We start from the raw sequence: 17,249 nt of genomic DNA on the forward strand, positions 1-17,249 counted from the left end.
AGTTTGTAAACCTGTATTTGTAGCATGATGGAGCTCGTAATTGCTTGACAATGGTTATCATTTCCTATTATATTCCCATTACAGAAATGGATGGGAAGATGTATATTCTGGGCGAATTTGCAATCCTGAAGTGAAATAGTAGCGTATAATGGTGACTCTGATGTGAGTTTTTCTCAATAAGTGATCATTACTCACGGGCTAACGGTGGAAGTAAGATCTTTGCAATGCTCATGGCACGTCTAAGGCGAAAATATTTCTCACGGTGACCGCCGGTAACATGGTAACTGAGGTATTCGTCACGGTAGCAGGGAAGGAATCTGGTATGCTAGAGGAAAAGAATTTTCCTCCATCATATGAAATTACATTTTTTTTTTTAGAAAATAAAATATTTTGCCAGCGTGAATTTAAGGCGATTTTTTTTTTACGGTACCGCCGATTTATCGAAGGTTGGAGTGAGTTGTAATGATGACAAGACATCAGGCGATACCGTATGACCTCCAGTGACCTGACCTTTGACCTGCCCTTTGACCTTGAAATGACCTGTGCAAGCAAATACTCGTACATCACGAAAAGACGAGAGAGAAATTTCTCGTCATTGCCTATTTTTTTCACTATTAGTGAAACTTCATCGTTAGTGTAACAAAAACATGATACTATCACCGAGACATAACCTAATTAGCATTAGCAGATTATGGTACTATCGTTAGTATTACAAGAAGGTAATACCATCGTCAATGTTAACAGAGCATAGTACCGTCATGTAGTACCACAATAAAAAATTGGAAATTTAACACAAAATGTTGCTTTCGAAATCAATGGTCAGATTTTTGGTATATTTAATTATTTTAAAAAATTATTCAAGGAAGTATGAATATTGTTAGATTCACCATGGCCATAGGTCACCTAAAAGAATTTACCACATTATTTGATATTCTTAATAAATGCTTTTGGTGCAGATATGAGAACACTTATATTCGTAGAAAGAACAAGTTTCAACTTGCTTACTCTTGTTTTCTCTATCTACAGCTTGAGGTGACCAAAAGACAAATTTGCCTTAAATTCCGTATAAGGAAGGCTACAAATGGAAGTGATAAATAACAATCTTCACTTGTGTCTTTGCTAGTTGGCGTCAACTTGTTTGATAAGCCCTAATGTTTGACACTAGGCATGCGTTACCTAACCCGTACCACTGGAAGTAAACTGCGGACAGTAAGGATTATCTACACAAAGTTATTTCCTCTGGGATCCTCTACTTTTTTGAGGTGGGGGGGAGGCAAAAAGTTTCAAAATTGAGACCTCTTCCGAATTTCATTTGTATTCGCGTCGTTCCGAGTCAGTCGACGATATGACGTCACAGCGTGATGTAGCGACGGGCTTAAAGGTGGAAGAAGAATCCACAGGTGGGATTTGCTCCCAGAGACGAAAGCTCAACAGCTCCCGTGGGATCCATTTTGGGGAGGCTCGAGTTCTCGACCTTTCAGATGTTACAAATCAGGAGCAGGGTTGTTGTTTTCTTGGATGCTGAATTTAACAGCAGTTCTGATTGGTTGACATTATTTTGTTCCCATTGGCTTTGATAATGGAAATCACTCGTCTCTTCTCTTGGGCATTAAATAAAAAAAATGATAAACAAAGGAATTGATTAATAAAATAGATCACTAACCAAATGGAAAAAAATAGATAAATAAGCTAATTAATGCATTTTTCATGGTTGCAGAGTGAATTGCATCATAAAAACACAAGGCACACTTTTTAGAAGACAAAAAAATATATAAATTAGGTCTTAATTGGAATGACGATCGGATGACATCATCAAATACCTTGAACCAATCACAGGCTGACAAAAATAAATCCAATCTTTCCTGAAATTCAGTCTGTCGGGGCCTTATTGTTTGTGTGTGAATGTGTGTGTGTATTTACTTAGTTGTATTATTCGGGAAGGGGAGCTATGCTAGTGGAGACCCGTCTTTGTATCTCGCAATATCTAGTTTATTCTTAAATTTTTGTATAGTGTTTGCACACACTGTTGTTTTGTCCAATTTGTTCCAGACATCCGCCACTCTGTTTGGAAAGCTGTTTTTTCAGATCTCTTCTGTAACTGTCCTTTTTGAGTTTCTTTTCATGTCCCTTTGTTTTTCTTTTATCTCAATTTAATAGGTCTTCTCTCTGTGTGTGTGTGTATGCATGTGCGTGCATGTGTGTGCGTGTGTGTGTGCGTGTGTGTGTGTGTGCGTGCGTGTGTGTGTGTACGTGTGTGTGTGTGTGTGTGTGTGTGTGTGTGTGTGCACATATGCGTCTGCCTAATTTTAATTACCTATACATACATAAAAGGAGAAACGCTCGTAGGGTCTCGTCACCTATTCTCCACACGGCCATCGAATGGAGGAGACTGCAAGAGACCCTAAGGCCCACACTAGGCAGTTCCATGTCCCATATGACCTTTCATCCGTGTCCATAAAGCTATATAATCTTATATCATTGTTTGAGCGCTCACTACATGGTTACAAAGTCTATTCCATCTGTTAATCTTTCTTGAACCTAAATTTGCCCAATATGAATCTATTACTACGAGTCCTGTCCTGCATCACCCTGGTGATTTATATAAATGTACACGCAACGCTCGTGGGGTTCCGTCACCTACTCTCCACAAGGCTATAGATCAGTGAAATTCTGGTCCCTGGTTTTTACATACATACATACATACATACATACATACATACATACATACATACATACATACATACATACATACATACATACGTTGAGACATTCTGACAGGTTGACGTAAGTGGAGTAGGAAACACAGGAGTCTTAGTCTTGAGTTTATTCCTGACTAGTTTCATTCCTTTGAAAAAACATACCTGCGAAACTAGTCAGGAATAAACTCAAGACTAAGACTCCTGTGTTTCCTACTCCACTTACGTAATACATACATACATACATACATGCATGCATATACCAAAGGCTTTCTTCCCTCTTATAAGGGAGGTAACCAAAAAACAAAGGCATAAAAACCAATCCCACCCATTCCATCCCCTACATACTCCACTCAATTCCACTTTCTTCCCTCCCTCTTATTTTTGGACCTCCTGGATGACGGGTCATCCCTACACTCCTTCCACCTCTGCCTTCCACACCTCTTTTACTAATCTTTCTTCACTCATTCTTTCCATGTGTCCAAACCATCCCAATACTCTTTCATCAACCCTATCTCCCAACTCCCTTTCCACCCCCGTTCTTCTCCTCACCTCATTTCTCACTCTATCCAGCCTAGTAACCCCTATCATACTCCTCAGACATTTAATCTCAAACACATTCAAACTCCTCTTCCTCTCTTATGTTCCATGTTTCTGTCCCATACAGTGCTGTCGGCACAATCACTCCTTCATGCAATCTCGTCTTAGCATCCATTCCCAAATGTCAATTTCTCATTACACTTTTTAATCCACCAAGGCATTTACTCGCTTCTCTCAATCTACATTCTACCTCCACTTCCACCCCTCCTTCTCCTACCACATTCGCACCTAAGTATCTAAAACTATCCACTTCCTCCAGTCTCTCTCCCTTAATACTCACTTCCAGTCTGCTGCCACTTTCTCCCCTTGTACATCTCATCACCTTACTTTTACCCACATTTATCTTCAACTTCTTTCACACACCTTTCCAAACTCTGTCATTAACTTCCTCAATCCCTCCTCTGATCCTGCTACAAGAGCCGTGTCGTCAGCAAACAACAACTGGCTTATCTCCCACTTTTCTTCATTTTCTTTAACCATCTCCAATCCCTGACCCACTACCCTTGCATTTACTTCTCGTACCACCCCCATCCATGTATAAAGTGAACAGCCAGGGCGACATAACACATCCCTGACGAAGTCCCACCTTTACCTCAAGCCATTCTTTCCATTTCTAATCCTAACACAAGCTCTACTACTCTCGTAAAAACTCTTAACTACTCTTAACAGCTTTCCTCCTATCCCATATATCTGCAATACCTCCCACAGTGCCTTCCTGTCTACCCTGTCATAAGCCTTTTCCAGATGCAAAGATTTTCGATATATAATTTTTATTTTTATTTGTGAATATAAAGCAAAACATATATGTAATTCTTGAGTCATTGGGGGAGTAGCAAGTTAAACAGGTGAATTTAACTATTAGTTAAGGATTTGTAACTGAGTAATGGTGCTTTTTCCAAGGTGTATGATATAGGGGCCACTTCATAAGTACATTCACGAGCAAAATTTTTGACGTACTCTGAATTTTTCATCATACCAAATTCAAAAACATTGCAACCTTTTTCTTTTTATCTATTCAAGGGAATTACCTTACTGTGAGCTAAATATTATTTAGGGAAATATATTTCTTACTTGACAAAAATATATAATATTGACGTTGTTAGAACTGTAGCGTGGATCAAACTTTTGTTCGTGACTGTACATCAGGTGTTCTGGTGTTGGAATGTTGCCAGTTATCGTTTTTATTTTCTTTTATTAATTATCATGGAATCCACGTTGGAACGTCTCGTTCTTCATGTCAAAGAACCATTTACAAAAGCAATTATCAGTAATTGAAAAAAATGTACGTGCATAGCATTCGTATCTTAGTTAAATCAAATCAATGGGAATCATTAAAACACTCACATGTGTAGATACACACACACACACACACACACACACACACACACACACACACACACACACACACACACACACACACACACACACACACACACACACACACGACTCGATGGCGCGGTTGGTAGAGTTCCCGGCTGCCACTACGGCGGTCGGTCCGGGTTCGAATCCCGCCCAAGGCTGAAATAATTTCAGTATCGCTGCGCTGCGGGTTGTTACTCCAACTCTCGTGGGCGGGGAGTTGTGTGTGTGTGTGTGTGTGTGTGTGTGTGTGTGTGTGTGTGTGCATGTAAGGTCACAGCATTACCCATAGATCGGTCATATATGAGCTCTGAGCTCTCTTTCGGGAGGGTAATAGCTGTCGATCACGAGTCCAACGCGTGATCCAGGACCATGGTGAATCACACACACACACACACACACACACACACACACACACACACGCATAGACACACACACATATCACAGGTCTCGCACACGATTCAAGACTTTTGATGAATCACGTCTTTTGTTGCTCAGGGAAGGGGAGAGGGGATATCCCATGGCCGATTGAAATTACATGCCGGCAGTCGGGATAATAGCATAAATACTGATACACACACACACACACACACACACACACACACACACACATATATATATATATATATATATATATATATATATATATATATATATATATATATTTATATATATATATATATATATATACAGAGATTGATTATTGTTACAGACTAATTTACCAGCGTTTCTATACTTGGGAGCAAATTCACATTACTATCATATTTTATTTTGTATTTTGTGTGTGTGTGTGAGTGTGTGTGTGTGTGTGTTTGTGTTTGAGATATAGGGAGAGACGAGAGAGAGAGAGAGAGAGAGAGAGAGAGAGAGAGAGAGAGAGGTGGGGAGGGAGGGAGAGGGGGGTAGAGATGAAAAGAGGAATATGCAATAAGTGTTTTGTAATGGTTGGAAATTCAGAAACGACTTTCTGTGTTGCATTTATGAATCGGAATTTTCGTTTTGGAATTGGACGTTGCCATATGGAGGGCGCAGGATTTTCTGCTCTAGGGTGAGTCACGGGCCAGATTTCATTATAAGGAAGAAATTAAATTTTTGCTGCTTGCAACAATAGTCAACAGTTACTTTTGTTAATCCTTCGGTAAAATTCCAGTATCACGCAAGCACGGATAACATGTAATTTATGCTGTTTGATAGCTCCTAACCTAATATAAGCTAACCTAACCTAACTTAATAACGTAACAATTCGATAGAAAAAATAGATATTTCAAATGTAAAATAGGAAGAAGTGAAAAATGTCTTTGCGTGATACTGAGGTAGACCCCATTCCACCGACATCATTACTAATAACGAGCTAATAATAACTAATTACTAATAATCTCTCAACATTGTGATATCATTTCCACGCTAATATGCAGTAAATAAAGCTTGGTTAAGTTTGACTTTTTTGTACTAACTTTTAGAACAAAAACAGCAGAACATAAATACAGTGTTTACATTTACTCTTTCAGTTGAAAATAGGCTAACAACCTTATGAGGCCCTGTTCACACTAGCGGCTTCAGTCGCCGCAGTTTGAACCGTAGCGGTTCCATTACAATGGAGGCGGTTCACTCACAACCGCGATTTTTCCTTGACTGTGCGGTACCGCTGCGGTTTCCGCACGGTTCAAACCGCTAGTGTGAACAGGGCTTAAGGGACAAGAAACATTTTGTACATAGACAGATAGTTGAAAGTAATTGAAATGTACATTTTAGGAGTTGTATCCATGTATTCATATAGTTCAAGATATATAAGCAGATATACATTATATAACTAATATGATAATACTATATTATTAATATATATATATATATGTATATATATATGTATATATATGTATATATATGTATATATATATATGTATATATATAATATATATATATATATATATAAATATATATATATATATATATATATATATATTCTGTTAAAAACGACAGCAAAAGAATTATTGATTAGTTTTTTCCGTGAGCTCTCAAGCTTGCGAAAAGTAGATTTTTGGTAGGGGGAAAGGGAGTAAATCAGATTTCCAAAATTCATAGGAAACACAAAAGTTATAATAGACACAAAAGTATAGTACACAATAAACACAATACAAGAAATTAATACAAGAAATACAGCAAAAAACAAAATACAAGCACAACAAAATAGTTATCAAGACGTTTCGCAGATCTTTCTGCATCCTCAGTTGAAGTGAAAAGAAAGGGAAAGGGAGCATATTTTAAATGAAATGGGAAGCACGGGGAGAAGTCACCGTGTTGCAACTGGGGGAAGTCACACGCAGGACCACAAACACTGGAGAGATCACAAGTTGGCGGAGATCTCTCCCAGTGTTTGTGGTCCTGCGTGTGACTTCCCCCAGTTGCAACACGGTGACTTCTCCCCGTGCTTCCCATTTCATTTAAAATATGCTCCCTTTCCCTTTCTTTTCACTTCAACTGAGGATGCAGAAAGATCTGCGAAACGTCTTGATAACTATTTTGTTGTGCTTGTATTTTGTTTTTGCTGTATTTCTTGTATTAATTTCTTGTATTGTGTTTATTGTGTACTATACTTTTGTGTCTATTATAACTTTTGTGTTTCCTATGAATTTTGGAAATCTGATTTACTCCCTTTCCCCCTACCAAAAATCTACTTTTCGCAAGCTTGAGAGCTCACGGAAAAAACTAATCAATAATTCTTTTGCTGTCGTTTTTAACAGAATATGCCTCAGAGAGAATCTCCTGCCACGCTTCACCAATATATATATATATATACATGTGAATTATGCGTGTGTGACTCATATCCATTTATCAAAACAGCTATTACATTGTACAGTATATCGTGAAATCGTCAGTACTACTTCAGGCGTTATGACACTGGGCTATCTTTCCTTCAACTGTTGGAGCAAGTTTGCAGCCCGCAGCATTCGGGGGAAGAATCTGATACACTGGAGGAAAATAATTTTCCTTCAGTTTTTTAGAGTTAGGAGGTACCGTCGATTAATTGGAGGTTGGTGGAAAAGTAGCCCAGTGTGATAATGTCTTTGGATAAGATAATTCGAGAAATGACAAACCATATCCCTTGTCGACAACCATGAGAAAATTATCTATGAAATGACACCAGTGAACTCTTTCGGCAGGGCTAATGCAAAATACAGGATCAACTATATGGTATAATCAAACAAATATATGTATCATATTACAACTATAAGAATTTCAAAAGTCACAAACTGGGACAAGAATTACATAGAATTCTATCAGGTGTCGCCTAACGTTTTAAGAAGTGATTTTGATAGATACGAACACCTTCCGGGCTGGAACAGAGAAGAAAACGGAGATGCAAATGTAGGCGAGCGAAGAATCATCGAGAAGAATTTATAACATTGGGAAAAGCGACATTTCGGTTGGAGGATAATGAGGCGAAGGGGACGGGTGGGAGGGGGAGAGGGACTAGGAGGAACGCAGCGAGGTAATCAATCTTGTAGACGTAATGAATAAGTTGAAGATTTTACTGCATTGTCTGTATGTACACTGAGGAAGTCTTGGTAGGGATGAAGTGTTTGTGAATAAAATTCTAAAGACTCTTATTTTTATCTGTGTTTACAAACGCGCGCGCGCTCATATACACACGCGCACACACACACACACACACACACACACACACACACACACACACACACACACACATATATATATATATATTTTTTTTTATATACTGTATATATGACAATCTCCATGACCGTCGCGCAGAGGATTCGAACCCGCTGCTTCTCATATATATATATGTATATATATATATACACATATACATATATACACACATATATATATATGTATATATATATATATTTGCTTGAAACCACGAGGAAATTAAATATCGGAATACTGAACGTTTTCGTCTATTTAAGACACTTTCAAAGTGTCTATTTAAGACACTTTGAAAATGTCTTAGACGAAAACGTTCAGTATTCCGATCTTTGATTTCCTCGTGGTTTCAAGCAAAATATCTTTATTCACGTGTTTTATATATATATATATATATATATATATATATATATATATATATATATATATATATAATATACATAGATATATATATTTTTTTTTATTGTGTTCTGTATCCATTCTGGAGCAATGATATATTTACTGTGCCTTCTTGCATCTCGATTTTTTAATAAAATAAAATAAAATAAAATAAAATAACTATCACGTAACATGAAATAACAGGGTTAGATGTAGCCGACCTAATAACTAATATTAGGACTGAGCAGAGTGTTAAGATGGCGTTACATTAACTTAGATCTTTTGTCCATTTCAGGGGAGACAGTTTCTGAAATGGAATCGCTTCTTCAGCACTACAAGAACGCCCACGAAAGAGGAGAGATTCATGTAAGTTTGATAAGATTTGTTATGTAAAGATGTCTCAATTTCTACCTATGACATTATAATAAGAGTTTCTAAAATTTTGAAACTTCTCCAAAATTCGGGACGATGTTTTTTTTTTTTTTTTAGATTAGAGAATTAAGGATACCAGAAGCACTTTCAATTATTCGTTCCCAATATTAGAGATTTCCTGTTTCTAGGGGTTCCCAATGTTGCTTAACATCGATCATTTATAATAAGTTTGTTTGGTCTTAAACAATTTAGTTTTCATTTATAAAAAGTGTATATACTAATTGATTTTGAATTCTACTGTCCTTCCTTGCTTCTGCTCTCATTAAAGGCGTTATCACATTGGGCTATTTTTCCTTCGACTTTTTGAGCAGATTTGCATTCCGCACTTTTCGGAAAGACATCAGATATGCCGTAGGAAAAACAAAATCCTCCAATATATCAAATGACATTCTATGTCAATTGTTAATCTGAATGTTGAAGGAAAAATAGCCCAGTGTGATAACCCTTAGTCTCTCTCCTTGGCCAGCTGTATGATTCTACCTCTTCTGGGGTGCAAGCGCGTTTATTTGAACAAGATCGTATGTTTTTCCTGCTGTGTGTTTCTATGCAAAGCCTTCTAATTGAAACAATACACATTTTTCTTGCCTTTGTTACTGTTGCTGTTGATGATAATATTATTTTTGTTATTGATGTTATTATTTTTGTTACTCTTGTTTTTTTTATTTGTTGTTGTTATTGTTGTCCAGCTGACGGCAATAGCGAAGTATAATACTGAAATGTTTTTATAGAAATGTGTATATGTATACTGTTTATAACAGTATACTGTTTATAACAGTATATATACACACATAACCCTGAAACGACCTGCGCAAATTGTTAGCATTTTTTGTTTTGTCTAGCAATTTCAATCAACTCAGAGCGGTATCCCTTACTCTAGAATTAAGATATTTCTGTCATCAGTCTTCTCTATGGAGATGTGACGTCAGATAGGAAGATTTGAAATATTCTTGGCGTTTGCATAACGAGATTAGAGGTGCAAAGCAACCTTAGGTTACACAACGGTTCTATTAAATTTGAGGGAGATTGGATTCTAAAAAAAAAGATTGGATAATTCTTAATTGGGTTACGGTAGATCCTTTTTGAAGGAGTTTGATACCTCTTTAAGGGGCTAGATTCTTCTTAGAGGATCCGAATCCTGTAAAAATAATCCAGTGACCTTATGAGGCATCCAACCTTTTTAAGGGGTATCCAACCTCATTAGAAAGGATCCTTTAAAACATTTTCGGTGCTTATTACAACACACTCCTTTCATCTGATTAATTCTCGTCTCCCCTTATCAAAGGATACAATCTCTATCACTGCTGTTCTTCCAATAAATAAAATCACATGGTGGCAGGCGGAACAGATGCAAGAGTCGCACAACGCAGCGAAACGGTTAAAAGTTCGTGTGTATTAGTTTTGCACGTAAGCGTGTGTGAACCTCGAACACAGGTGTGAGAGGGTTGGGGTAGCGAGTGTAAGCGACCTCGAGTTTGTTTACAGAAGCATATTAAGATACCATGAACATTCTGGTCTGTATAAGCATTCTTGACTCCGAAAACTATTTACGTCATCTATACATGAACGAAGCTACAATGTTAGCAAAGGAGTGCGAAGAAAGAATAACAAAAGAGAGTAAAGCAAATGACATGAGAAGAATGATTCGTACGTGCGTGCGTTCCATTACGATCTCCCAAACTTGGCCATGACATATCAGAGCAAAACAAATATATATTTCGCTTTTAAGTATTTGTATACCTCTGTGTGTAGTAGTTATTATATAATAAATCTAATGTTTTGTAAACAAAACTGTGTTAATATGATAACAATGAAAGCTATGTCTATGTGTATACATAATGTTTTGCCCTGTCGTTCTAAGAATAACAACAGCGTAGAGGTATCAGAACTTTACAGATATGTAACTACTTTTCTAAATATTTCATACATTTCTATATTCACAAGTCCTATCATAATAAATATGTTATTTTTGCAACGATGAAAGATGCACTCCCGTACATAAGGTCTGCGCCCAAGCTAAAATTAAAAACTTCTAACTAGTCGCAGCGTACACTCGGCCATGTTCCTCTACCGCTGCTCCGGCTCTCTACGTCGACATTGACGACTTTTTTTTATCAAGAGAGTTTATGTTCCGCAGCCTCTTCCGATCCCTCGTGAATATAAACTTCACCGTGATGCTTTTTCGCATGTGTGCAACCCTTGATGAATTTTCTTTTCCTTGTGTTATTTATATCTCTTGCTATGACGTACCGTTACAGCTGGTCGGAGTGATTCGTCTTTGTGATTCTTCAACGTTTGTGGTTCTCAAGGCATCACTTATCTCGGCTATCCTATTTGCCTTATGTTGCACTGTTGAGAAGAATTACATTGTAGCTAATGCCAAACGTTTTTACTCGGTTTAGACTCCGAGCTTATGTATAGAGGTAATAATATCTTAACCCAGTTAGGCCCGTGTTGGGCCCAAGACGTGTCCTAACAATTTTACTCACGTAAAGTTGTTATTGTTATGAACTGTGGTTTACCAGCCATTCTATTTTTGTGGAAAATCTCGCACCGCTGTCTCAGTGTACGGTATAATTGGACTATTTTTTTTTTTTGCTAACGTGTATACTGGTTTCCTTTAGTATAAGAGTCAAATATTGACGCCAAATGCCAATCGAAATAAGTTTAGACTATTGATGTCTCTTATGATTTCCCTGTTCTAGCTTGACGGCAGCTAGAACACTCATGAGTCAAAATTTGACACGAAAGTGTTGAGATGGCTTTCACATTTTGATATATATGTATATCGGTTTCCTATATTTTGCAAACGTTGGAAAATACATATATGTAAAAAGGATCGGAAAGTCTTGTAACTTTTCGAGAACCGTTTCAATGTACATCAATAGTTTATAGGTGGGGGAAGCTTGACAGTGAAGTATAGCTTGTAGTGGGCACTGCCCTGAAGATCTGCCACAACTTCAGGCCAGAAATTTGGAAGAAACATAATAGCTTCAAGAACATGGTTTATACAACTTACGACAGTTCAATAACGAACAAAGTTTCCCGCACTTTTGTCGGAAATGCTATCGTCTGAAATATACCCAGCATTTCATGGCAGGTCGTCTTGAGAAGTAAAGAATTGTGGTTATGTCGGTCTGACGAATCGATAAGCACCAGATAAGATGGCCTTCGCAGGCACATTTACTAATAGTGCTTCATGAGGCCCAAATACCGCTAAATAAAAGAACAGTTCTCGACCTACTACTACTACTACTACTACTACTACTACTACTACTACTACTACTACTACTACTGTACATACTGCTACTGTACATACTGCTACTGTACATACTGCTACTGTACATACTGCTACTGTACATACTGCTACTGCTGTCTTTCCCGGGGGGGAGGGGTAAGTTATGTATGCAGTACTTTCTAGTTTACGTTGGTTACACACACACACACACATTCAAATTATTCTAACGGTATTCAGCAAGACATTTTTTCAGTTGATTTATAATACCCCAAGTAATTTGTCAGGTAACCCTATTTCCCCCATAAACCCTGTTATTCGAGGAGGGGGGGGTCATCGGGGTTAATAAGGCTTAATCATGGCTTAAAGACACTAAATAAAAGAGACCAAAATAGAAGTTAGGTCTTAAAAAAAGAAAAAAAAAAAAGTGAACGTACACTTCCACTGGTGTACCTTCACGTTGGCGAAGTGGGCTGTGCCATAAACGGGATGATCACACTGGGCTATTTTTCCTTCAACCTCCAATTAGTTGGCGGTAACGCTCACCTTCAGAAATTTTCCCGCCATAGGATCACTATGGCAAACTATTTTGTTTTCTCAATAATTGGCATAGAATGTAATTTGATATTCTGGAGGAAAATTATTTTCCTCCAGAATATCAAATTCCTTCCCGAAACATGCAAATCTGCTCTAGCAGTCGTAGGAAAATTAGCTCAGTGTGAAAACGTCTAAGCCTCTTGCCAAACACAGCTTCGCCAGACGAAAGCCTGGATGGACGATAGGCTTATCAAAGGCTACAATAAAAAATAGAATTGAAATTGATTAAATAAATATAGAAATAGACAAATGAATGAATAATTGTGAACCACTGAAACGGAAAATTCACTTTACATCGTCCTATTCCTTCACGTATAGGAGGCAAAGGCTATCTTGCAACATCATCTCTCCTCCTCAAACTCAATCTGTTATTATTTCTCGGGGAATGAACCGAAGCAAGGATGAGAGTGGGAGGGAGGGAAGGAGGGAGGCGAGTGCGTGTGTATGAGCCTCGCCTCGGCAAATTATTTTTATGTCGTCTTTGCCTGTGTTACGTACCGTGTAGTTGATTAAATCTTCTGCGCCGAGCGATGCAATATGGGAATAAACATATACTGTATAACGAGAGGAGCAGAATTTCTAAGCGGATATGTAAACATTAAGAAGAAAATAAAAAATAATTCATGTGTATGTAGTACACTCCTTTGGGGGTTACTGAACATGTATAGGGTGAGACATGAAATGAGGCGGAGAGTGAGGACAGAAATGGGAGTGTCGAAAGAGTTGGTCACAAAACTACTTGCGTAGTTTGGGCATATGGAAAGAATGAACAGAGGGAGATTAGAAAAAAGTGTAGAAGGTAGAGATGGATGGAGTAAACTAAAGGGGAAAACCGATGGATGGATGGATGGAATGAAGGGAGGGCTTGGGTACGAGGGGAATGTCTGTAGAGCATGGAAGGGAGAGGTAAGAGATATGTATGAATAGAGAGTGGTTGTAAGTGGATGCTAGATTGATTCAGCCCAAAGAGATTTATTTTTTGTCTCGTGTAATCTTGAGTGGAAAAGGGTGTAGAATCACTGTGTAAGGAGGCTGTGGGGATAAACCAACATCGGCTGTTGGGTCCTGCTCCTGGATCATCGGTTCTGACCCGAGTAGTGGACAAAGGGCAGAGATGGCCTTCATACAAGAGAACTGAAAATAAAAGGGACAACAAACTGTTGTTGTTGTTGTTGTTGTTGTTGTTCCCTGGACTGCCTGCTCGAGTAGTCCCGTCTCCCTGAGGAATATTATGAACGGGGATTTTCCCACAAGTCCTTTATAGAGTATGTATTGTGGTGTTGGCGTGCTTGACTGTGTACACTGCAGTCTTCCATAATGTGTTGTATACTGTAGTATGGGATGAGTTGTTACATCCTGGACAGTTATTTGCAATTCGGTCATCCAGCCTCTTCAGGTAACTTATAAGGCCAGATGGGCTCTGTTCTCTTGGGGGGAGAGTGAATTCAGAGGAATGGATATCAGGAGTTCTGGCATGGAGCACTGTGTTGGATGTGTTTGGAATGGTGAAGAGTGGGTGCATGCCTCGCATGGCAACCCACCTTGTAAGGGGGGAAGCACCTTTTGGTAGTTGTATGCATGATGGTTAAGTCAAGTAATGGATAAAGAAAAAATAAATACACATTGGTAGTAGGGAATATCAATGCGTAAGTAAATAAGAACATGACAAGTAGATCATAAGTTAGGAAGTTTGGCGTAGGTGAGAGGAATGATAGAAGCGAGATGCTATAGTCTGTACGCTTCAAGGAGTCCGTTCAGTGTGTGGCATTAGTTGTGATTAACTACTAGCCATTCTTAGCACATGCCTATCTCTCTCTCTCTCTCTCTCTCTCTCTCTCTCTCTCTCTCTTCTCTTTCTCTCTCTCTCTCTCTCTATCTTCTCTCTCTCTCTCTATCTTCTCTCTCTCTCTCTATCTTCTCTCTCTCTCTCTATCTTCTCTCTCTCTCTCTATCTTCTCTCTCTCTCTCTATCTTCTCTCTCTCTCTCTATCTTCTCTCTCTCTCTCTTATTTCCCATCTATGTGTTATTAGAAATTGTTTTTTCTATATTCTATATGTAGTAAAGGAAGCTGTATAGTACAATGAGTATCTTTTTCTAGGATTACAACAACGATCTGAATCAATTCCATGACACGTAGCAGCGCTTTAGCCCCCCCCCCCCCCCACCATGTTGCCACGCCGAGGAGGTGTCACAGGTGAGACTAGTGGGATGGGCTATAGATAATCGCTCTTGTAATCCTAAAAAGTGACAGTCATTGCACTATACAGTTTCCTTTACCATATACAAAAAAATAATAAATAAATAAAAATAAAACAGCACATAGATGGGAAATAAGATGGCACAACGTATGCCACAACCTGAACGGACTCCTTGAAGCGCACAGACTCGTCAAGTTTGCATAGAACTGCAACATAAGAAAATAGGTTGGGGAAAGTCGAAATAGAACAACACATAACGAATTAAACATCATATCAGGAGGTGAGGGCAACAGCAAAAGCAATGATTCTGTTACCAACAAAATAGATATAAGTAACGACCATATGATAGTAGAGTGCACAATTAAATTTAATATCACAGCTGAAAGATAATGATGATGATGACGATGATGGTGATGATAAGATGACGACGACGACGACGACGATGATGATGATAATGATGGTCTAATTGAAACTGTTGGGTAAACTAATGAAAATACTGAAAACTTATAATATCTATTTTAAATATAATATGTATATATATAATATAATATATATATATGTATATATATATATAGAGAGAGAGAGAGAGAGAAAGAGAGAGAGAGAGAGAGCAAGGCCTTTGTAAACTCATTAAATTATCTTTAAATATATTCTGATCAACTGAGGAAGTCGGATGGACTTTCGCGAAAAAAAGTTGAAAAATCAAAACTGATATTTGTCCTAATGCTCCATGCCTACCCCAGCCAATGGCGGTTGAAGCATATCCTGGCATCATATTTGAATGAACGCGTTGGTAGGTTCGGTTAGAATAATAAAATCATTCAAAGAACAAATATCTGCCATTACATAATGCAAAGTATAATTATATTAATCACTCCAACCCGTTTTCTATTAAGCTAGTTCTCCTTACAAACAGAAATCTATTTTCCTGAGCAATGCTAAGGAAAAAAAGCAAGAATCATTTCACATGAACAAAAGGGGGAGTAGGGACGTGCGGGTCTACTGATAGGTAAGATAGTTTGGGAACCACTAGGTTAGACCAACGTTTCCCAACCTTTTCCGACCATAGCATTCCCTGTTGTCATGTCTAAGCAGTCCAGCACCCCTATCTTGTTATTAGAAGAATAAAAGAAAGTGAAATGTACTGCTTGATGATTTATTTTCTCGATTCCTTAGAACTGAAACAAATTGACAATATTATTTGTAGAAGAAATAAGAACACACTAGGAAAATAAAATAGCATGGAAAAGGTCAAATGTGCACAACTGGGTAATCACTGATACATATATCAATGTGATGTGTGTATTACTTCCCAGACCGTTAGAATGATCAGCAATCTCGTACTTGCAGCTCAAAGCAAAACAACCTCATTAAAAAAACAAAGAATCGTTGCTCCAGGGAATCGTTTAACGATTATCACTTACCCATGGACGATCATCGTTGAGCGATATATAATCGTACAGATCAAAACATATCTTAAACATTAAACCAATTAAGGATGAAACGTTCTTAGAGGAAAATACCGAATACTAACGTTGATATTCATCCTGTATACTGCAGCCTTTCCCAACCTGGGGTGCTGAAATCAATTACAGGAGTGCTGAGAAGTAATGCACCCAAAAATCACATTGATATATGAATCAATGATTACCTAGCTGTGCATATTTGACTTTTTCCATCCCATTTTATTTTTCTACGGTGTTCTTATTTCTTCTACAAACAATATTGTCAATTTGTTTCAGTTCTAGGGAATCAAAAAAATAAATCATTAAGCAGCACACTTCACTTTCTTTTATCCTTCTAATAACAAGATAAGGGGTGCTGGACTTCTTAGACATGACACCAGGGGTCGGAAATGTTGGGAAACGTTGCTATATAGTGTAACAATTCAGGATGAAATTGTTTTTGTGTGAAGGTTTGGTATCGTTTTCCGTTCAACAGTAAACATAAAGCGGGCTCGTTGTAAACACGACGTTGCGTCGATTTCATTTGCATTTCTCTCTCGCTCTCCACTAATAGGATATTCCATCCGCACTAGTTGTAAACTCATTCACATGGACAGCTCACTCTAGGAAAACGGATTTTCCCCCCCA

At 38.0% G+C, this 17,249-nt stretch overlaps 1 protein-coding gene across 2 annotated transcripts in view; it reads left to right on the top strand.

Annotated features, from left to right (window-relative positions):
• Window positions 1-17,249, top strand: part of LOC143034377 (somatostatin receptor type 2-like) — a 252,509-nt gene that overhangs the window by 127,142 nt on the left and 108,118 nt on the right. For both annotated transcript variants that reach the window (XM_076200339.1, XM_076200338.1), the window contains exon 2: window positions 8,992-9,062. The gene's annotated coding sequence lies outside the window, so the exon portion shown is untranslated. The remainder of the gene's footprint in view (window positions 1-8,991; window positions 9,063-17,249) is intronic.

The sequence above is a fragment of the Oratosquilla oratoria genome, chromosome 17 (assembly GCF_046742065.1).
Source record: "Oratosquilla oratoria isolate Oo_2021 chromosome 17, ASM4674206v1, whole genome shotgun sequence".
NCBI classification, from domain to species: Eukaryota; Metazoa; Arthropoda; class Malacostraca; order Stomatopoda; family Squillidae; genus Oratosquilla; species Oratosquilla oratoria.